General features: G+C 38.4%; 1 protein-coding gene across 1 annotated transcript in view; it reads left to right on the top strand.

Moving 5' to 3' along the window:
* The window catches only part of LOC145688051 (inactive phospholipase C-like protein 2), a 662,718-nt gene that overhangs the window by 977 nt on the left and 636,665 nt on the right, over positions 1 to 25,076 (top strand). The window lies entirely within an intron of this gene.

Below are 25,076 nucleotides of genomic sequence, written 5' to 3'. Positions count from 1 at the left end.
CTACAGTTGAGAGATTTTTTTATGTGCTATGGTCCTCCATTCTTTCTTTATTTACTGTAAGATCTTTTTTACAGCGTCCATCACTTTCAAACTTCTTTCTATCTATTTTTCGCATACACGATTTGTATTTTTTGAAACTCAAAGTTTTTTTTTTTATTATTATTTTGTATCCCCACAGTCACCTCGCTTCAATATACGCCTCCGTTCTAGCTCGCCTCGTGCATTCCAAAGATCATCTAACACTTCACCAACTGTGGGGAATATATATGCATATACCTATCTGCAATCTTACTACCCCACTCAGTTTACGTGTTGTAACTTACACCTGTTTCTATTATTTTGATCCTTCATATTGTTCATTACGTTTACGACACACACGACTCAAGCGTCAACCAAATTTTAAAACATCCGTTGCCCACCATTTGTTTTCTCTTTTCATGTTGTGTTATATCTGAATAACTACCTTTCGTACGTTTTAAAAGTTTCTTCTAACATTAATCATTGTTATAAACCTCTTTACTCATAAACATTAAATATAACCAAGAAAGTTCTGTGGAGGTCTGTTCAATTGGTCCAAACACCGAGTTAAATGCGAATTGAGATAAGGCGTAGGTCAGATGTTGGTGAGGGTGGATCCAACATATTATCTAGTTGTGACAATTCAGTTACGCCGGAAACTTGCCATAAGGACAGAGTGGAATTGACCTCCACAGAGCGTCCTAAAGGCGTGTATGCCATAAGAGTTCAAACTGGGGTCAAACGCTGCTGCAGCGGGGCGGAAGATGTATCAGGCCATTGGCGAGGGTGTCGTGACTACCCCATCACGTTTAACAAGTTCATGAACGGTGACGAAACACTCGAAGACGCACCACGTGCCGGATGAACAATACACGTAAAAATTAAGGTATTCAGGCAGCAATTGAGGCGAACAGTGGCCAGACATCTGAGAAACTGGGACTACAATTCAGTGTGAGTGGAGAAACCATTCAGCAGCACCTCCATCAACTTGGAAAGCACTATAAGTTGGGTCGATGGGTCTCACATGATTTGATTCCGGGCCAGAAGCCAACGTGAGCAGACACCTGTGTTTCTTTGCTGTCTCGTCTGAGGAAGGAGCCATTTCTGGACAGTATGTTCACATGCGATGAAAAGTGGGTCCTCTACGAAGCTTCATGGCGTCATCATCATTGGTTAGCATCCCATGAACCGGTTCCAAAGCAGACGAAACCAGCACTGCACCAGAAGAAGGTTCTCCTGTCTGTTTGGTGGACTGCTCGCGGCATTGTGCATCGGGAACTGCTATCAGCTGATCATAGCATCAGCGCAACTCTGTATTATCAGCAGTTGAGCCATGTTGAAGAAAAACTTAAAACCCTGGATCTAGCACTTCTGAATCGCAAGGGGGTCCTCCGGTTGCAGGACAACACTAAGCCCCACGTGGCTAGGATGACCCGGGACACCATTTTACACCTTGGTTGGGAAACACTATTGCATCCGCCGTACTCCCGGGACATTGCACCGTCCGATTATCACATGTTCCATTCCTTGGACATTCTCGTTAGAGGACGCCAGTTCAAGTCCTTAGTAGAGGTGCAAGATGAACTTGATACCTTCTTCGCTTCACGGCCTACCAATTTCTACCCGATGCTGATGAGGACTATTTTTGATCTTCCAGGTACGTCGTAGGTGACATATCGATGTTCGAAGACGATGGGTGAAAAAGTGATAGGACTTTCTGGGTTACCTTTATATAAAAATGTTTAACCTCAATATTTTAGTATTTTTGTCAAATATTGAAACATCTTAATATTTTTTTTATGATGTGTCCAGTTGAGATTTTTTTCTAATATATCTACTTTAGGAGAACTTCCTGTGTTCCATAATGCTTGTGATTTAAACACTAGTAATCTACATACGTACAAGTGTGTACTTGGGCTATTTAACGTTTCCTCTTTGGCAGTAACCATTTAGAGTGGTATACTCAAGATCTGCAACGAGTAATGAGAAGCATGACATGGAATTTTAAATTGCAGGATCACAGGCCTATGCGTATATATATATATTAATAAGTGAATAAGAAAATTAGCCCTCTCGTGAATACATCGTTAGCATTTACGCCTTGGGCGCGGGATACTAGAGTTCAGTTCTCAGTAAGAGACGCGTGTGGTTCGCACTTAGTATTAAAGTTCATTTCATATTTCGTATACTCGCGTTCGCTCATTCGTGTGTCGGACTGTGTAGAAATATATTGTAATCAATTGGCCTTATTCGCATTACTTTCGCCCTGGGCCAAAACTCTCTCTAGTGTAAAACATCGACCGCATCTCCCTTCTAGAATCATCCAACACACTTCCCAGTCTTTGCATGTACGATAAGAAAGCGAAATACTGTAGGAAAGGAGTAACTAAACATTATGTTATACCCGTCCGAGTGTTGGACGCCAGCGCAAATATTGCCAATTCTAAAGAAAATTTTGACACTTTAAAACAGCATATAAATAAATACAATTGTATTATACTTATCAGCACACTGTCGAACCGAATGTATTTAAGCAGTACGTTAGTAGAAGAAACATGAGTATAATATTGTGTTCTCACATTACCCGCAATTTTCTCTAAGTTTTATGTGGCAATAATACCAGAGTATCAATATAGTGTAAAATATACTAACGAAATTTCTCTGCTATAGAAAGAAATGCTCCTCATATATTGGCCTAGATATTGTAGGACATCCCTGATCATTTTACTGATGTATGAGTAGACCCTCAAGAGCACGCTTTTAAAAGCAATCCTTATCAACAGATGTAAGGTTCGCCTCTACGGAGTGGCCATAAAGTCTAGTGCCGTAACTTGGATCTCCCAAAGAAATATACCTAGTCTAGCCATAAATATTGTTACAAAATTTTAACGCACGTTGTGTATCCGGGGTGAGGAGAAAAGAACCGCCAGTCTGTTCACGAGAACCTTGAACCATTGAGTACTTCAATGGTTCAAGGTTCCCGTGAACAGACTGGCGGTGCTTCAATGAAACCTGGAATATGAAGGATCGTCCGAGAATGAGTCGCCCACGCAGTGTCAGAAGTCAAAAAAGCGGTGGCGGCTCATTTGCGGAGAAATGCGATAAGGAAGCAGGGTATCATGGCCCGTGAAATGAATATTTCGAAATGGCTAATGTTCAGGCTTCTGTCCGAGGATCTTGGACTACGGGATTATCGCCGACATACAAGACATTACCTGGACGCACGCCTAAAGAAGCTGAGAGTCGTAAAACTTAGACTTCTTCTGCAGCGGTACGCCCAGAATTGTCATCGGAATATCCTTTCTACAGTTGAGAAAATGTTGACCATTGAACAGTCGTTCAATCGACAAAACGATAGGGCGTATGCATCAACCTCTCAGGAAGCCAGTAAAAAATTTCAAACGTTCAGAGAACCCAGGTGATGTTGTGGTGCGGGGCGAGTTATTCTGGCACCACCAAGCTGCATTTTTGTGAAAATGTAGTTAAAACCAGTGGCCGAGTGTACGAAAGCACCATCTTGGAGCGCAATGTGAAGAAGTTAAGTGTCATATTGTTTCACAACCAACCCTGGATTTCCTGCGGGATTCTGCTCCCACCCACAAGGCTAGGTCCACTCAAAGGTGGCTTCGGCGTCGTGCCCCTGATTTCATTTCGCCAGAAGATTGGTCCAGTAGCAGTCTAAATCTGAACCCTATGGACTACCGATTGTGGTAAATGGTGGAGGGCGTCGTCTGCAAAGGAGATACCCCATCATTGGCAATTTAAAGCTTTCCTTGTTAACAGCAGTGGCGGAGTTTCCCCTGGGTGCAATCCGTTACATTATAGACGTGTAACCACATAGACCGAGAGCCTGTGTTCGTGCAAAAGGTGACCATTTCGAAATATGATTAGTGCTGTGTGTAATGAATGCATGTAAGATCAATATACGCAAAGCAAATTAAAACCTCTCTCATGATAGTTGTGTTATTCAGTTTTTCAGTTGTAACAGAATTTATGACTAGACTAGGTATATATTTAGTCACAAATACTCTATTTTTTTTAATGACACTATCTCAGTGTTCTACCGGGAGTGTCACTGAAGGTTATATGTAGGGAGACAATTTAAGTACTTTTTTCTGTCGCTTGGTCCTGGGGCTCATAGGAGATGACATTTTATCCCTCTTAATTTCATGAATATATATATATATATATATATATATATATATATATATATATATATATATATATATATATATATATATATATATATATATATATAATATATTTTTTTTACTTTCCCCGATCTTGACTTCCTCTTTGAACTCCCAATATTTACTTATAGCTTTTCGAATTTTCGATCAGTTGTGCTGTCCTCCCTGGGATTTTCCCTTCATTCAGGATTAGGCCGAAAGGCATTATTCAAATATGTCCAGTACTTTTAGAAAGCGGAGACTACTTGACAATTTTAAATAAATAACTAAAAGTCTAAGTGAATGGTGTATCACGGAAAATACTTTCACGAAACATTTCAGTACAACTTCTAGATACATCATTAAAAATGGCAGATTGATATCTAGAAGTTGCGAGGCAACTCTCTGAGTATTTCAGTCGAATGAGCATTTGAAAGATATCTAAATCGTATTAAATTATTTTGATGATATATGACAATGAAGTTATGTCCTTAGAAACATCGCCAGAGGTAATAAGTAGGCAAACTTAAATTTTAAATAGCAAGGAAATAGAACAATATGCTAAAGGAAATTTCGTGACGAAGGAATACTTACAAGGCAGGGTATCCCAGTGTAACACACCGATTGTGATCAAATTGCACAGACATGGAGATCATCGAAAAAGAAGCGACACGTATTTTTTTATATCTTCCAACAAGCGCATTGAAGGGGTCAAATAGGGACATAAAAATGGGGTCTGTAGTGTATCATACATGCCCCACCGGAAGTCAAGGAAGGAACCGTACCACTAGTTAGATAATTTAATAATAAGCAATATTTCCTCGCATCATAGCAGCAGCATATACAACACATACATAACGGCACGCTATTAGATTGTATACCCCCCTTAGGCAGATATAGTAGAAACCAGAGGCTTTTCAAAATCAAAACATTATCCTCAATTAAAAGGTATACCAATGAACAATTTATTAACGAGATCATATAGAACAAGTAACCAACAAATATATATATATAAGTGAAGCTCATATGGAACAAGATGTAAATATATAGTATATATTTTCACATTTCAATTTCAATTAACCTCTCTCTATATATGTAACACGGTAGTAACAGTAGATTAATATCAAATTAGCAAAATATAATTGAATTTAATTATACATTAACACTACTTTTACCTGTATATGAAACGGGCAACTTCCAATGGTCAACTCGGGAGCTAACGATGGCAGGAAGTTTCACAAATACAAAATATCATATATTAAAAAAAGAAAGAAAACACTGGAGAAAAAAAAAACTATAATAAAAAAATCACAAACTACCGAACTAAATAAATGAACACTTCCGTCTTCGATCCATTCCCTCGTTGTCCATTGAATTGCGAGGCACAATTTTACACAAAAAAAAAACAAATCCAACCAATACGCACCCGATTTGAAGTCAATCTGACAAACGGCAGAAGGAATTCAAATCATGGAGCCAGACATGACGTCATGTTCTATACAATAGTACCAGAACAATTAACCAATAGAACACCAAATGAAAGAACATTTTTTTTTTAGAGATATTAAAGTAGAATACACTACATGGTGGGTCCCCCCGGAATTCAAAAAATGTAAGAAACATTTTTTGAATTACCAGAAATATGAAACACTTATGGAAATGAAAACGATTTGTTAGTAAGGGTGATAGATGAATATGAAGTATGAAAAGACAAAACAACAAACCATAAATAAATAATGAAAGGGACCACCAAATAATATAAAGCCAAATTGACCAAATATATTCAAGCATATTATTAAATATAATTTAGTTTTTGGTAAAACACAAAACCAGAGTACAGTACTAAATACAAAAAAAAAAAACAATAGAGTTATACCATATTATAGAATGTAATCATAACATAGGCTTGAATAAACCTTAAATATCCATAGACGATGAGATTCATATCCATAAAGCGCAGAATGATATATATATATATATATATATCTATATATATATCTCAAATAGAAGTGTAGACTGGCCAGTCTTTACAAATTGGAACAAACGGATTTTTTAAATAAAAACAAACAGCTCCCTTACACCTTGCTGTAGTACTGCTTCCTTATCTCCAACAGGTTGTTGACCGGGTGGCAGGGCTGTATTACGTGGCACCTGGTTTAGTGAGAACTCGCTCGTTGTATCAGGAATGCAACAGGTGTTATGACCTTGACCATGGAAAAGGCTCTTATCTTCACTGCCCAGCTGGTTTGGACATTTGGTTTGTCGCAGGATGTGCGGTTCCTTGTAAGATAACCCATCAAATATGATGTAGAATAAGGACCCGTCTTCCTGCAACCAAAAGGAATATTGCAACCAGAAGGACCTGCTGCCAGAATATTGTCCACCAAAAGAAGGCTTGGAAACATACGTAATGTTGAAATTGTGATCAGGAAAGAATATACTTCGTTCCTTAACATCCAATTTAAAGGCAGTCTGCTCAATAAAAGGCATTCCTAAAGTAATATGTTGGCCACTGGGACAATGTTCGTTTATATACGCACAAACAGTTAACTCTTGCTTATTAATTCTCAACGGGAGCAAACAATATTTGTGTAACAATAAACGATAGTTTGTAGCAGTACGTCCCACAAAGTTTTTAACATGTACTTTTAGGTTCGAATCCCGTTGTAGTAAATACTGTAACACTTCGTTACTTATAAAATTAACACTTGAAGCACTGTCCAAACATGCAAAGTGTTTTTTATCATACAAAGCGACTTCAATAAATATACCACCTTTCCCAACTAATGGAGGTAAGGTTCGTACACCACAGTCCGAGGTTCGAATCTGCTGTGTATCAGAATCCTTTTGAAAATTAGACACCTGTCCTTTGTGGAAATTACCCGATCTGTTTCGTACATGAGGGTGAACTATACTACGCGATCTAAAGTCACTGCTTGTACGATTTATGTCGAATGATGATCCACCAACAGTTGTTTGATGCTGCTTTCGTAAAAAGTTCTAACTGTGAGTAAGCCTTTAAAGAGTTCATAAGTTCATCACGCGTTTGAGGATGCTCACTATAAAATACATGCGATCTCACATCCGGTCTACAACCACTAGCCACCGTTAAGATGTACGTTTCATCACAGATTTGAATATCCAATATACGTGATACGTGATCAAGTCTACGTGAATATTGCAAGACCCCTTCACTTTCGCCTTGAGGTTTATAAAAATATCTTGTGGTAAGTTGCTGTATAGCCACGTCAGAAAGCAACTCAGTCATCACATATTTACATAAATCTCCCCAGTTCCTCGTTGTTTTAACACTATCCTTAAGACACTGTAGTAATGGATTTCTAGTTTTTGTTTGTAAAGCGTATACCACATAACGAATTGGAAATTCATTACCACTTAAAAAAATCGTCAATTTTACATATAAAATTGAACAACTTGTCAGGGTCATTACCATCACAAATTGGAAGATTTTCCACAAATCTATTTAACACCGTCAAAGCAGTATTATCCTCCAAACGAGAAGAATTGGTACGGGCATAAGCGTCATCACCTATTACCTTTATATAATCACTATGTCATCTATTACCAGATACTTTACTAGTACGTTTAGGAATAGCACCCGTTGACCTATCAAATCCCGTGTTATCCTTATTAACAAGTATCCCAGAAGACATCGGACCCACTTTTCCAACTATGTCTTCTAACATTTCTCCTAATCTTTCAATTCCAAAAAATAACCTATCAATTTTATCTATATTTAGAGGCGGCGTTTTTACACCATCATCATCAAATCCGGATATAGTATCTGAGGCTACCTTATCTTTATCTACACCTTCGGCCATGTTTAATATATAATACGAACAGCAAGGGCATTAACAAACTAATTCAATATGTAAAAAGCCTCGAATTGGTGAGATTGACTTCAAACCATTTATATGTAGTGTATCATACATGCCCCACCGGAAGTCAAGGAAGGAACCGTACCACTAGTTAGATAATTTAATAATAAGCAATATTTCCTCGCATCATAGCAGCAGCATATACAACACATACATAACGGCACGCTATTAGATTGGATACCCCCCTTAGGCAGATATAGTAGAAACCAGAGGCTTTTCAAAATCAAAACATTATCCTCAATTAAAAGGTATACCAATGAACAATTTATAAACGAGATCATATAGAACAAGTAACCAACAAATATATATATATATATATATATATATATATATATATATATATATATATATATATATATATATATATATATATATATATAATATAAGTGAAGCTCATATGGAACAAGATGTAAATATATAGTATATATTTTCACATTTCAATTTCAATTGACCTCTCTCTATATATGTAACACGGTAGTAACAGTAGATTAATATCAAATTAGCAAAATATAATTGAATTTAATTATACATTAACACTACTTTTACCTGTATATGAAACGGGCAACTTCCAATGGTCAACTCGGGAGCTAACGATGGCAGGAAGTTTCACAAATACAAAATATCATATATTAAAAAAAGAAAGAAAACACTGGAGAAAAAAAACTATAATAAAAAAAATCACAAACTACCGAACTAAATAAATGAACACTTCCGTCTTCGATCCATTCCCTCGTTGTCCATTGAATTGCGAGGCACAATTTTACACTAAAAAAATTCAACCAATACGCACCCGATTTGAAGTCAATCTGACAAACGGCAGAAGGAATTCAAATCACGGAGCCAGACATGACGTCAAGTTCTATACAATAGTACCAGAACAATTAACCAATAGAACACCAAATGAAAGAACATTTTTTTTTTTTTAGAGATATTAAAATAGAATACACTACAGGTCAAAATGAGATTATGTGGAATACAGCAAGAACGAGAAGAGATTTCGGTAAAGATTAAATGTACGAAATACTACCCGTAGTCGACGTAAGGCAATGAGGTAAAACAGACAGATGAGAAGAAAGGAGAACATCCGAAAATGGATCAATCACGTGTACAAGTTTGTCACAGTGTGTTACGGAAATGAGTAAAGACGTTGGCAATTAGCAGAAAGAAAGAAGAAACGAAAACAGAAAATATGTGTTTTTGCTTTGGGTGCATACGTCGCCCGTATGCGAAAGAGAGGCATGTTCATCGCAATGCACGAAAATTGGAGAACACGCAGGAAGGATGTAAACGCGGTTTGTATAAACAGCCAGCGACACAATACTGCGCAGTAAGTTGCATATATTGCGTAATGAGAACAAAAATGCATAAAACAATAGAATGTAATAGCAGGTAGTCCACATACATAAGATAAACAACAATAGTAATATCAGTACCACTCATGAGTACCAACATTACATCATTACGAAAATACGCATACATCATAACAGTAATGGCGACATTTTTGTTTTTGTGTTACTACTGCCTACACACATTCATTTCCAACATCCATCTCATCGTTGTTCCCATTACGCTATATATGCAACCCATGCGCAATATTGTGTCGCTGGCTGTCTATAAGAATGGCGTTTGCATCATTCCTGCATATTTTCCCATCTTCTTGCATTGGGATGAATCTGCGTCTCTTTCGCATACGGGCGACGTATACACCAAAGGCAAAAACATGTATTTTCTGTTTTCGTTTCTTCCTTCTTCCTGCTCCTTATCACCCTTTTCGCTCATTTCCGTAGCACATTGTGACAATGTTGTACACGTGATGGGTCAATTTCCGGATGTTGTGCTTTGTTTGCATTGGTGAGTTCTACCTCATTGCCTTGCGTCGACTATGGATAGTATTTCGTACATTTAACCTTTTTTTTCGATATCTCTTCTCGTTCTCGCCATATTCCACACAATCTCATTTTGAGTCAATTTTTATGCCTCTATTTGACCTTTTCAATGCACTTGTTGGCCGAAAAAAAAATACGTGTCGCTTATTTTTCGATGTTCTCTATGTCTGAGCAATCTTATCAAAATCGGCGTGTTACACCAGGGTACCCTGCCTCGTTAGTAAAGCTTTAAAAGTGGCAGTGATAAAATGTAACAATAATAATGACAGAATATATGGAAAAATAACACGGAAAACTGAACATACGGTGTTTGTAGTTTCTTTTAACGTAGGAGTTCGTGAACAAAGAATAAATTCCGTTCTTCAAAAAGAATCATATAATAGAACAACAAAGAAAATTGTGTTCAGTGCAGACAACGGCCCCTTCTATCACTTCTAGCGTTGCTTGTGCGATAACAGAACGCAACACGGAATATTTTTTGCTATGTATAAGAAGAAAGTTTAATATATCACGAGTATACACCGTATGCTGAAGAAGGTGGGATTGTGAAAGTAATTTCGTGCACTCTCCCACCGGGAACCGAACCCGGGACTACGTTCACCGAAGGCACGCACTAGCCGTTGTGATCACGTCGATAAAACGTGCAAGTAAAAATGAATAAACAGTAATTCTCTCTCTCTCTCTCTCTCTCTCTCTCTCTCTCTATATATATATATATATATATATATATATATATATATATATATATATATATATATATATATATATATATAGAGAGAGAGAGAGAGAGAATATTCTCCCATAAAGATGCAATTCGTAAGCTACTTCAAGAACGCTTAGTGCTGTAATTATCAGGCTGTTCCAATCAGCCCTCTATTGCAGTTTTACAGAAACTGCATAACACAAAGGGAAGCTTCGTGTGGGCAGTCAAGAATCATCCATCTCCGTGTTATTGTGTTGGTAGCAGTTTTGCAAAAGAAGAGACAAGGGCCATTGTAAGGAAGTTGAGAAAAATGTTGAGTGGCCGTACCTAAAATCCTCGAACAATTCCAGATTGGATTAGCATGTCCAGTGAATGCAGAATAAACACTGGAGATGGTCGTAGAGGTGCTCTCATTGTTCATTATCGCAGGGCTAAAGAAAAAACGATTATGTAAGGTAAAATTTTACCAGTCAAGAGTCGGAAGTGCACTTTAGCTTCTCCACGAATGAGAATACTCAAAGATTATTGTTTATGAGAACCTCGAGAAAGAATGGGTTTGAGGATTGCTTTCCAAATGAATCCCTCACAAACTTATAGAATATCACATTGGCTTCCGGTAAGAACCATGTTGCAAGACTCTCCTTCTTTACCACTAATATCCATAATTATATAACCATAACACTGGTCGTCGATGGAAGTTGGTTGAGTCTATCAATCTAAGTCCAATTCCCCGGCTAGTCTTGGTGTGGTCGGGATGACATGCCTTCTTTGATGGTGCATGGGGACTTGAGTTTGAGAAATATAATGCCGATCATGGCCATGAACATCGACAATATCACAATCCGGAAATTTTAAGATTCTTGATGAGCTGAAAGCTGATGTACAATTTATATATTATATGGGGTTTCACATGGCCTCTTTCAGAAGGTCAGCTTGCTCTCGGAGAGCTAGGAGTATGTCATTGATAGTGATTGACACTACTTATAAACATACTGACATTTCAGCTGTATAGCATTTTCTGTCTATGATCTGTAATTACGAATGTTTGACAAGGAAAACGCAATACGTTGATAATTTCTTACTAGATACAAGGACCATGTTCTCAGATATTTTTCATCCATGAAAATGTCCCAATAATATGAAGTAATCGACGAAGTGTTTTACCGGACTGTCAAACGCACCTCAGCATTGTGCTCTCAATGCTTAAAAAAAACCTCGGTACTGAAGACAGAGGCGTTAAGCTAAAATTAAACCAATAATATAAGAGAAAGAATGACAAATATGTATATTCAGGCTTTGTATCAGCCTGGTGGTAGGAAAGTGCCATTAAGGAAATTATTGTGTGCCAATTTGCTCGTAGCTGCGTAATTTGACCACCTGCGATGTATTTTTGCATGTGTAAAAACAAATAACATAATTAGACGATTCCATTTTGTCGTTTCATACCTGAAAATTGTTCAAAATTTGGTAAATAGATAATATCACTTTGGTTATGTAGTTAGGAGTAGATTATTTGTTGCTGACAACTACGTCATTTGTAACTTGTAAAATAATATTTCGTTAAACACACTCTATTACTAGCCATTGCCCTAAACATAATTAAATGATATAGGAACCGAGCCTGAACCGGAACAATACTGTATATTCAGGGTCACTAAACATTTAATACTACCTTTCTTAAACCTGTAATTACCTGGATATTTATTCTTCCTTTAAAAAAAATAAAAATAAAACCAATGAATTAAAAACTGTAAATATTGTAAGCTATCTACAGTACACATCCGATTTGAACCAAATTCGGCATATTGGTAGAACTTACCTTATTTAATTCGCATTTGAAATACTTTCTGCATATATTCTGCATATTCCATGAGTTATGTATTCCAATAGAACACATTTGTATGTAGGGATTGTATATTCCTCAGGCGTTTGTTCCATGCGGAAATTATAATTAAAAACGAAGAATAAGCATTTTTCCAGTCTAAGATGAATCGAATCTCTATCGTTTGGAGTGTTTTGCCTAATGAACACCATATATAGCTGAAATTAAATGTGTGTGTAATGAGTTTGGTTATTACATACTGCATGCAAGAAGAAAGAAAACATTGATCATACGTCAGTTAGAAACTCCAACCGAAAGTAGGCTCAAATATTTCAAACGGTGAGAGATATTGAAAAAAAAATAGTCAAGACAAATCTGCCGTTTACGGTACCCCTTGAATACTGAAAAGTTGGAAAACGAGGAAATAAGAAATCTTTTCGTTGAAAAATTCGAAGAAAAATGTTCAAACGAGAAAAGAATAGGCGCGGGTAGTAACTCACGGTGGGAACATATTAAATGTTGCAGAAGAAGCAGTAGGTTACCTCGAACACAAAACTGCTAAGAAACCGTGGATTACAGAGCAGATGTTGCAGAAAATGAGGGATAGGAAGATGTGGAAACAGGTTGATACAGAAGAGGGCAGAAAGATGTACAGAAAGTTAAATAATGAATTACGAAGATAAACAGACAGAGCGAGGGAAGAGTTTTACAAAAGAAAATGCGAGGACATAGAAGAATTAGAAAGAGTTGGGAAATATGATAAAATGTACAAGGAGGTGAAATCTATGGAAATTCGGAGGAAACAAGGGGGCATTACGATGGCAGTAGAAAATAAGAATGGGAAGGTAGTCAGCGAGAGAAATGAGGTCATAGGAAGGTGGAAAGAATACGTTGATGACTTATATGAGAGTAGGGATAGACCGTGTAGCCTAAATGTTGAAGTAGAAAATGAAGTAGGCGAGGATGATAAATGATTTAGTATTCTTCGGGATAAGTTTGAAAAGGCTATATCCGAGATTAGGAATGAAAAGGCAACCGGAATAGATACCATACCACTCGAATTCGTTAAAAATATAAGAGACAAGGGAAAGAAAGGATTGTTCCGACTATGCAATGAAATGTATGAAGCAGGAGAATGGCCAAAAGACTTTCTGAAAACGATCATGATACCGATGGCAAAGAAATCGAACCCAAAGAGATGTGAGGATTGTAAAACTATTAGTCTCGTATCTCATGAAGCTAAAATTCTGCTCCGAATACTGAACAGAAGGTTATATGAAAGAACAAATAAAGAAGAGGAGGAGGAGCAGTTCGGGTTCAGAAGAGGCAAGGGCACAAGAGATGCAATTGGATTATTAAGGGCGATTGGTGAAAGATTTATAGAAAAAGGGAAAGAGGTGTATGTTATATTTATTGATCTAGAAAAGGCTTTTGACGGCGTGAATTGGGAATTCTTGTTGGGAGTTCTAACGAAGATAGTGTTGCAATGGAAAGATAGAAGACTCATAAGAAACTTATACATGAACCAACAAGTAAGTGTTAGGATAGGGGAAGAACTGACGGAAGAGAGTGCAATTGGAAAGGGAGTTCGACAAGGATACTGCTTCTCGCCAAGACTATTTAATGTCTATCTAGAAGAGACAGTGAAAAAGAGCCTATATGATGATGATGGCATTTCGATAGGAGGTAGAATGATTAGATGCTTAAGATTTGCAGACAATATGGCGCTTGTTGCAGAATCTGAAAAGAAAATCAATAAAATGTTAGAAAAATGAGAAAGGGCTTTGAAGAATACGGGATGAAAATAAATGTTAGAAAGACAAAAGCCATGGTGATTGGAACGAAGGGGTCTGTGTCAAATGTAAAACTAGGAGGGGAGAAATAGAACAAGTGAATAGTTTTCGATATCTCGATTCTTAGTATTCTTAGTAATAACATGAAGTGCGAACGTGAAATAAAAGCAAGGATAGGAATGGCGAAAGAAGCCTTTAGGAGGACGAAAAGTCTGTTTTGTGGGACCTTGAATAAAGAGTTGAGAAAAAAGACTTATAAAATGCTTCGTGTGGAGTGGTGTATTGTATGGGGCGGAAACGTGGACATTTCGTAAAGGTGATGAAAATCGACTAGAAGCCTTCGAAATGTGGGTGTGGAGAAGAATAGAAAGAATTAGTTGGGTAGAGCGGAAAACGAATGAGAGAGTGTTAGAAGTGGTGGGTGAGGAAATAACACTTTTAGATATTATTAGGAAGAGGAAGATAAACTGGTTGGGACATTGCCTAAGAAGAGATTTATCATGAGGGACGTCCTAGAAGGTATGGTGGCGGGAAAGAGAGGGAAGGGGCGAAGGAGACTACAATTAATGGATGATATAAAAACAGAAAGATTATACGCGAAGACGAAGTAGTTAGCGGAGGACCGTTTAGCATGGAAGCTTCTCAGCTGCGGCAAGTGACCTGCCAATGAAGGCAGAATACCTATGATGATGATGATGATGATTGCCAATTTTTATCAAGATGCTTTTCGCTCGTTTCTATGAAGGGACATGTTCAGATGTTGTGAGGAATGACAAGGAGATTCATGCTCATATATGAATGATACGCTGTGTAGAAAGCGCAAGTTTAGCAAGTCTATATATTAATACTAGCTGAACCTGCGCTCTCTACACAACGAATAATTTACATATGAGCTTGAAGCTCCTTGCTATACAATCGGCAAGAGATACCGTAAAGGGGAGATTTTTTCGATTACTTTTGTTTTCAATATCTCGCACTATTTGCAAGATTTGAGCCTACTTCCGGTTGGAGTTTTTAATTCATGTATGATCATTGTTTTTTTTTCTTGCATGCAGTATGTAGTAAGCAAATACATTTCAAACAAACTTAATTATAATGTCAATGATATATGGTGTCCATTGGGCAAAACACTCCAAACGATAAATATTCAACTTAGACTGGAGAAATGGTTATCCTTCGTTTTTCATTATAATTTGGCCATGAAACAAACACCTGAGAGGTATGTAACCACTGCATATAATTTTGTTATGTTGTAATGTGAAATGCGTAGGATATAATGCTTTAGTTTTTTTTTTCTAATTTCAATACTTCCAGTGTAGCCGTAAAAATGTAATAAAGAAATAATGGCCATGTTTTATTAAATTTTCAATTAGAACTGGACAATCTACGCAAAATTTGCAGTCCATCAGTGAAAAAGTCATCTTTGTATAGCCTGTAGTTTCCGAGATATCATTGTTGGCAGGATTGGCCACAAGCATATAAACGTCCACAAACGTATAGTTTTAAAGAGCTTCAAAGACGGCTGCGCAATTCATTTGCATTGATTTTGGAGAACGTATATTAAAATACAAAAGCCTTCAACAATAATTTAAAGAGCAATAAACTTTATGATAGAGATCTACTAAATTTTTTTTAAAGTACACATACTTTAAAAAATTCTCTGTTAAACGTGAAATCACAAATAACCGTAAATCAATGGTTTGAAATCAAAAGCTACAGGTTGGAGCTGAGGCGGTTTATCGGGTCATACTTTTCCAGAGCTTTGCTCTGAAGCGTCACTGAGTGAACAGTGACGAGTTTTGTAAAAAATCCTTTGTTTTCCTGATCCTGAGCTTTTTCTCTGTCTCTTTGGCATGAACCGTCTGTCGCACTGATCAAGCCAAGGACAGCCGGTTCTACAGATCGAGGCAGGGGATCTGCTCCTCCTGGACAACTATTCGAACGGGTTGTCCGACCTTTACATCATCACATCATTACATCCCTGTCATTCTCATTCCATCAGCTTGAGTTCAGAACAGCAAATGCTTGTGCCAGTAATTGGCCTTTACGATGAGCGACCTAGGCTCACAAGGAGGGTGTCCGAAGTGTAAATCTCAGATTTCAAGAATGTTTGTGCAGATCGTTAGGGGGACTCATGGAATAAAGATCGGCACAACAAATTTCGGCGGAACCCCATATTTGGGTGGGGGTAGTGCTCCATTTGCAATTTTCGGCTTTCGTAGTAAAAATCAACCTTTTGATTTGAAAATTGTCTTATTGTTGTCGACAATCGTTGTCATTCGTCTTCCTTTGCGTAAAGATATTTCAATTGTGGGTCGGGGATCCCTGTGTGTGTAAGGTCCCCCTCATAAGTGTGAAACATGTTCCCCCTTCATTTTGATGAGCTTAATTCAAATATGTAATTAAAAGTATTTTATGGAGCACAGGTCTCTACTAGTTTCTGGGATCTGAATCACAAGTTGAGAACTGAAGGGGTTGAAATAGGAGTTTGGCAGAATCCGTGCTTACTGTATGGGTTGTATGTTTTACAGGAATATAACACTCATCCGAAATTAGTAGCAACAACGATACTACAATATTGGTGATGTCATATTCACTTTAAATTGTGTTAATATTTGATATTTTGTAATTAACGATTAGCAACTATGTGCCTACAGAACCTTTATATACGTGTACTAGAAAACCCGTTAGTCACTTCGTGACTAATAGAAATAGTATAATGAATATAACGAAGAAACAAAATACGAAAGAAAACTGCAGAGACATCAGTTAATCCAGGGTGCGGGAGCGAGGACCCCTCTCCACTTGCTTACCCAACTGCTGCTTCAACGAAGCCTCTCTGACGATAAGTAATGCATAAACTAATGTAGACATGGACGAACTTTCTGCATGCATTTATTTGGTACTTATGAGTATTTTAAAATTAAAAAAAATAGTATTCAGAAATAGAACACAGTCAATTCAAAATTGCTGTACAAACAAAATTAAAAAGTGCCCCAGTCGGGGTAAACAGCCGTTAAAACAACGAAAAGGATGCGTGCACAACGTTAAATACACTCACAGTTCATTTGGCGCTATTTGACGCTGTTTAAACCATGCACGAGAAACTTGTTTACTGAATTCGTGAAGTGTACGCGTCCTTGTACAGACGTTGTTTCCAGTTATCGTTTTATATAGAGATTGCATATCTGTCATTAGGAAGCCAGTGTCTTATAGCGCGTTATGAATTGCGTTTTTGCTGGTGTTAGGTTCAATGTGTTCGCATAGTGTTAACAAATTGGATACGTTTTGAACACGTGAAATCTCATAATGAATCCTGTGAACATAATTTCACTTTCACAAACTGCATTTCCTGCTCAAAAATATGTAGTAACAATTATTACAGATAAGGAAAAAGAATTGGCAACATTTTTCATTGATATTTTAGAATGTGGTATGAAAGATTCTACTTTTGTTGTCGAAAAGACGGCAGAACTCGACATCGATAAATGCTTAACAGTGTCCATAGCCGTAGACGATTCGGAATGCGAAGTTGTAGAAGATGACATCCCTAAAGGTGATGCAGTACCAATAGAGTGCAATAAAAAAGTCGTCGATTTTTGGAAATCTAAATCAAGTCCTGGAGGTAAAAGAAAATTTTCAAAAGTACAAACTAAATTTTAAAAAAGTAAAACATGTGTCGCAACTTTATCGGTGGAAAGCTCAAATTGATAATCAAGGAACACGCAATGACAAATGTTCATCTATTTCCAATTTTGTGTATGCAAAGTTCATTGAAGCTAAAAGAGATTTCGTGCCTGCACAGGACATGGATCTTCGGAAATGGGCAATTGAAAAAGCGAAAGAAATTAATCTTGAAAACTTTAAGGGTTCTAAAAGTTGGTGTGCCCGTTTTAAATGGAGACATAATATTGTGTCGAGAGAAATAATAAAATTCGTGTCGCGAGCAGACGTTGACAAATCAGAACAAATAGAAACTTCGTACATATCTTTCCAGCTAGAAGTCAGAGATGCGTTACCGGAATTCGATATAGACAATACTTACAATTCTGATCAAAATGGTTTTGCCATGGAACTGCACTATAATCGTATGTTAGCTATACAAGGCCAAAAAAAAAAGTAGAAGCTGCTGCACAATCCAAGAATGCCTTATCTCATAGCTATACAATAATGCCCCTTATGTCTGCCAGTGGAAAATTAGTTGGGCCATTATAGATTGTATTCCCAGAACCGACAAAAAAATTTGGAGCTCAGGTCAAGAAAACTTTATTCCAGCCCCAAAAGGTTAAGGTTTCTGCATCAAAATCTGGAAAGATGGGTAAGCTGCATTTGGAGGAGTGGATTCGTGACGTTTTGGTTCCTAATGTATTGGACAAAAGTGTCTTGCTGCTAGACTTATGGTCATCTTTAAACAAGAGAGAGACGCAGCAACAAATTCTGGACGAAAAAAACGTTATGTAAACAGGTTCCACCGGGAACAACTTGGGCTGTACAACCATTGGATATTTGGGGCTTTAGAATACGGAAGAATTTTGTACGGAAAATAATAGATTTCATAATTTTACACCAAATTGATATACAAATTCACCAACGTAACAACATTATAAAGTTGCAATCGCTTGTTTATGAACAACTATCATCGCCAAGATACCATGATGTTTTCAAATATAGTTGGTATAAATCCGGATATGTAGATACAAGGCCGCCAGAATTTGTTAATCCAGTGAGTTTCTCCTTTTCCTTAAACGACACAATCATATGCAATGAGTGCGAAGATATAACACTCCTGGAATGTAGTTGGTGGTGCAAAAGTCTTTGCGCGGAACATTTTTTCGAGCAGTTTCATTTCTGTAAAGCATACAATCCATAAAGTGAGCATGGATTCTGCCAAACTCTTATTTCAAGCAATTCAGTTCTCTTTGAACTTGTGATTCAGCATCCCAGAAACTAGTAGAGATCTGTGACGCACATGTGCTCCACAAATCCTTTTAATGACATATTTAAATTCAGCTCGTCAAAATGAAGGGGCAGTATGTATCATACTTGTGAGGGCGTCCCCACACACACAGGGATCCCCGACCCAGAATTTAAGTATCTTTGCACAAAAGAAGACGAACGACAACGATTGTCGACAACAATAAGTCAATTTTTAAGTCAAACGGACGATTTTTACTATGAAAGCCGAAAATCGCAAATGGGGCACTGCCCCACCCAAATATGGGGTTCCGCCGAAATTTGTTGTGACGATCTTTATTCCATGAGCCCCCCTAACGACCTGCACAAACATTTTTGAAATCTGAGATTTACACTTCGGACACCCTCCTTGTCGGTCAGTGGAACACCTCTGGAATGTCGACATGGAGGATTACCCCGAGTCTTCGTTAGCCCATCTGCTCCCTCCACGAACGTGGAGAAGCGGAAGGGCTATGTTGAAAGACACCGACGAGATTGGGAACGCTTGACTGCCTCTACTGTGTCAACCTCTTCGAACAGATCTCGATCCAGGTCTCCACGGAGCCAAATTAGATATTCTGACAGGTCAAGAACTCGCCTCCTGCCAAGAAAAACATGTCGATAACACTTCGACTTCATCAGACATGGAAGCCGATGTTACAACTGCACGCCGACCATCAACATCATCTCTTCCTGCTTCTCCGTCACTTCATTGCTTCTTATTTCAAAATTCTGACGCCAAGTTCACTAACAAAATGTACATCATTCTACAACTATGCAAATACCTTCCCAGTATTCCCATTATGTAAGTTGTCAAAACAAGCAACAGCTTCATTTTCAAATCCACCGTTGCCAACTTCCTAACTACCGTTAGTAATAAGGCATTGTTTGAGATATTTGGCAAAAAATCCACTCTGGTTTCTCTCAACACTGCTCGGCGTAAGCAAGCTCCTCCACCCAAACGTCCTCCGCTGCTAGCTGTGGTTATCCGAGGAGTCGATCCCTCGTATTCTGACGAAGAAATTACTAGAGGAATTACAGCAGAAAGGACACACCATTGACAGGATAATTCGCACCCGTAACAATACTGGCCCCACTTATATGGCACGAGTGATGACTATGTCTCAAGATACGGCTTACCTTCTGCTCACTCATGGGGGGCATTCATTTATAAACGGAAACATCGAGTTGAGCCTTCTCTATCTTCTCCGCCTCTACCACTCCGTTGCGAAAAGTGGCAGACATACAGTACAACAGTCATGAAACAGTTAATTGCACAGACTCCACAGTTTGTGGGTATTGCTCTGGACCGCATCTTACTCGAGTTTGTCCAAACATGCAGCTTCCACCTCAATGCTCTACTTGCACAGAGCGCCATCCATCCTTCAGTTATAAATGTAAACGCAAACCATCACCTGACGAAGTACATCCAGAGCTAGTAGTTCCGTTGCGCACTCAGTCTCTTTCCACAAACACCGAAACTACTGTCAATGATCCAGTTACCGTTGGAAAATTGGTAGAATTTATCACCCTTGCATTGCAAAACATCCATTTTTTTCATCGTCGACACATCCTTCAACAGCACACTCTAGCTGCCAAATCGACTTTTAATATAGTTCTTTATGCCACATATTCTAACAATTATGTTTGCATTCATACTACTCCACTTGAAATACCAGTATAACACTTTGCTCATCTGTTTTTGAATATCCGTTCTCTTCCAAAAAACAAAGTACTTTTCCAAGCACTTTTTCTTGAAGAACATATCATCGCATTTTTCTTGAACGAAACTTTTCTCACTCCTTCCATACAATGCAGAAATCCAAATTTCTCTTTACTTCGAGATGATAATCTTTTACCTACGTTATGGGCAAACGGCGGAGCTGCCAGTTTTCCAACATCACCTTTCTTTCAGACAGCATACCGGTCCTATACTAAACATACCAGAACACGTTATCACTACTCTGTACTCTAAATCCATTGCTATCACTTTTGCTACTATTTATATTCGGCCCGGCGTACCTGCACTATATGATTTCTTCTCACATAACTCCAACACCTATAAGCATTTCATCATTTTCGCAGATATTAATACGCACAGTCGCACCGATCAAGAACGTACACACTTCCAAGATTTCATAGTGACCAACAAGTCAGGTGTTCTACTTGACGTACCTTCACCAACTCGCCCAGCTTCTAATACCACACCCGATGTAGCAATTACTTCCAGTACACTTGTTACGCATTGCACAGTAACTGTCCTGGATTTGCTTGTCAGTGATCACGCTCCAATTAAACTTATTTACCATACTGGTCTTGCTCACTTGCCATCCTCACCTTCACCTCGTTTTTCGCCACGCTATGATAAAGCAAACTGGGACAACTATTGCACTTATCTTTCTTCCGCCCTCGAACCATATCATTCACCTACCACTTCGGACGAACTAACTTCTCAGGTTGATGCTATAACCACCGCAATTCAACAGGCCTCCACACTCTACATTCCACAAACTGAGTCCGTACCTTTCAGGCCTAAATTACCACCTCAACATCTTGATATGGTACGTCATTCACGTCAATGCTATCAGAACTATCTGCGCACTAGAAATCTTGCTACCTTACGTGTTCATCACCAACTCCAACGAACCGTTCGCAATTACATTACCGCCTACAAGCAACGCCAATGGATTAAGACATGTAATCATCTTGCCGACACAGCACATCCCACGTTATACTGGAAACGTTTTAATGCACTATATAGCAAATTCACTAAGACACCTTATCCTTCTTATCAATAATACGCCTGCTCAATCTGATCAAGACAAAGCCAACGCTTTCGCTTCTCATCTTCAATCTATCTTTACTCCACCAGCATCAGATCCTACCATTCGCACTCATCCTGCCGATACGGTTAATACTCAGTCTCCACATCTCCAACCAGATGATACTCACCACTCTCATTACAGTAAAGGATATTACTTCTGTTGTTGAGCGGAAACGCAATACCGCTCCAGATTTTGATGGTATCACCTATCGCCATGTACAAGAAAGTCCCATTCACTAATCACTATTTCACTCATCTACACCTTCATATCCCGAACTGGCTTTTATCTGCTAGACTGGAAAGTCTCCAAATCTCTTATGTTTCCCAAGCCGAATAAACCGCCGTCTGTTATATCATCCTACAGACCAATACAATTAACATCCACCTTCAGTAAGATCTTTGAAATGATTCTTGTTAAACGTCTACATCCATACTTAGCATCTCGAAACATAATTCCCACTCATCAGGCTGGATCCCGACCTACGTACTCTATAAACGACCAATTACTTCCTCTTATTACACTCATTACCAACCACTATAACTCTGTTCACCCATCTAGTCTCATTATCTTTGATCTAGAGAAGGCCTTTCATAAAATCTGGCATATAGCTCTAATCTACAAACTTACCCAGCTGAAACTTCCAGTTACATATATCCGTCTCATCTACCATTTTCTCACCTGCCGTCTGTCATATGTAGCTATCAATGATGCACTCTCTCACCCTATTTTTTTCATGTGTGGTGTACCTCAAGGGCCAGCTTTATCTCTTCTGCTGTATATCCTTTTTGTAGCCGACTTTCCAGACTTGCCTCAGAATATTCACCTGTTTCTATATGCAGACTATACAGCTTTTCTTGCTCTCTGCCGAACCATTCAAAAGATCAATATCTCTCTTCAGGAAGCCATTAATCGCTTCACACGCTGGTGTTGCAAGGGGAATCTGACAATCAATGCAGGCAAAACTCAAAGTATAATTTTCATACCGCCCCGACAACGATCCAAAGTTCATCGAAATCTATCTTTGCTTTTATTAACAGTTAACGATACCCCCATTCAGCCTTCTAAAACAGTCACATATTTTGAAATTGTTTTCGATCATCATCTCACTTGGACACCTCTTCTAAAATCTCTCAAGACCAAAGTCACAAATAGACTAAATCTGCTGAAACGCCTCACCGGTACTACCTGGGGACTATCTGCATATCTTGTACTGAATACTTACAAAGCGTTCCTTTGCCGAGTACTCACCTATGGTTTTCCAGCGTGGATCTCTGCTACACTCTCCTACTATAAAAAAACTGGACATTTTCGAACGACATGCATTCCGTCTTGCCTTCCGCATATCTCTTTCTAGCCCTAGTCGTGATCTGTACACTCGCATCTCCTTCCCGATTCTCAAATTTCACCTTATAGCACTCCGCTTCAAGTTTATTGCTGGACGTTATGCTAATCATCGGCCTCTTCTTCTTGAGACTATGCGCTACATCGCACTCCACTAATATCGCTTTCGTTATTATAACACACCGTTACAACTCCTCTTTACACTATACTGTTACACACTTCCCCCTGATTATCCGGACCTTACCCTGCTCGATTACTATTATTTGCATGATCATGTTGCGCATCTTTTTCCAACATATAGCGCACAGTGACTACCCTTGTTACTAAAAGTGCTCCCCATGTTCTCATCAGCCTAGCGTCGCCCCTAGGCAGAAGATAACTGCATTTGTTTTACTAACTTCTCCCAAGTGTTGTGTCGTGCCTTGCACCTCACCTCATCCTTCATGCCCATTATAATTCAGTGTTTCTATTTATATTTCTCATTATACTTTATTAAATCAGAACCTTACTTTCCCATATCTAAGCTTTTACGTCATTTTCTCTTCCTCGCATTTTCAGGTATTACTCATGTGTTGTTATAATTCCTATTATTATTATTATTATTATTATTATTATTATTATTATTATTATTATTATTATTATTATTATTTAATGTCTGATTAATATGTTACATGTTGTACCTTCATCCCACCTTACAGAATGATTATGATCGCAAAGATCATAATGCCCCTATGGCATAATGAATAATAAAGAATTAATAAATACTAAATAACTTAACCTCACTTAGACCATCCACATTTTCTCATTCCCCTTAGTCCTTCACTTCCTTTCGTGGAAGAGGGTGTACTCCTCTAAGAGGTGGCTACCTGTTAGCTAGCCTCAATAATAAAAAAAAAAATAAAAAGCGGTTCTATTACACTTCCGATCGATTATTCAGTGAATCGGTCATTTTCAGCTGCGACGTACCAGACATCGGAACAGCTGCATTTTGAACACCTTCCTGCTCCGCATCCTGGGTGTGTCTACGCCATTTCTTTGAGCACTGTAGTCCAGACTGATCAAGCCAAGGGTATGCAGTGCTATAGATTTGGTAGGGGATTCTACTCTACCTTGACTACTATCCAAACGGGTGGTCCGTCCTTTATCACACATTACTTCATTATGATCTTGTACATCTGGAGTTCCATGCTACATTCATCCTGGTCTTTTGCCTACCGATTTGGCTATTACAATGGCGGACTCAGGCAAGGCATCTGGCTTAAAGAACAAGGGTCGTCATTCTAGTCTCCCGCAAGTCGTAGCCGGGCCATCCGTTCGTGCCGCAAAGGCAGAACTACGGAAGGACTCTGGTGATACACATAGACGCCAGCGGCGAACCTCACAGACATCTGTAGCTTCTTTGTGTCTACTGGATCTGTTCGCTCTCGGTCACCTTCAAAGAAACAAAGCTATGCCGCCCGTCTCATCACTTCGCCTCCATCGAAAAAACAACATATGCACTCTGATTCAGACACAGATAAAATGCTCATTGCCGATACTACAGAAGAGAACTCCAAAAGTACTCCACAGCAAACGATTTATTCTATCCTTCTGACCAATTTTGACAGCAAGTTTTGAAATTCCAAATTTGTTGCACTTCAACTTCGAAAGTACTTACCACGCCCAGC

The sequence above is a fragment of the Thermobia domestica genome, chromosome 6 (genome assembly GCF_964235325.1).
Source record: "Thermobia domestica chromosome 6, izTheDome1.hap1.1, whole genome shotgun sequence".
Classification (NCBI taxonomy): Eukaryota; Metazoa; Arthropoda; class Insecta; order Zygentoma; family Lepismatidae; genus Thermobia; species Thermobia domestica.
Note: the sequence above shows the minus strand (reverse complement) of the source record. Positions and strands in the feature narration are given on the sequence as shown.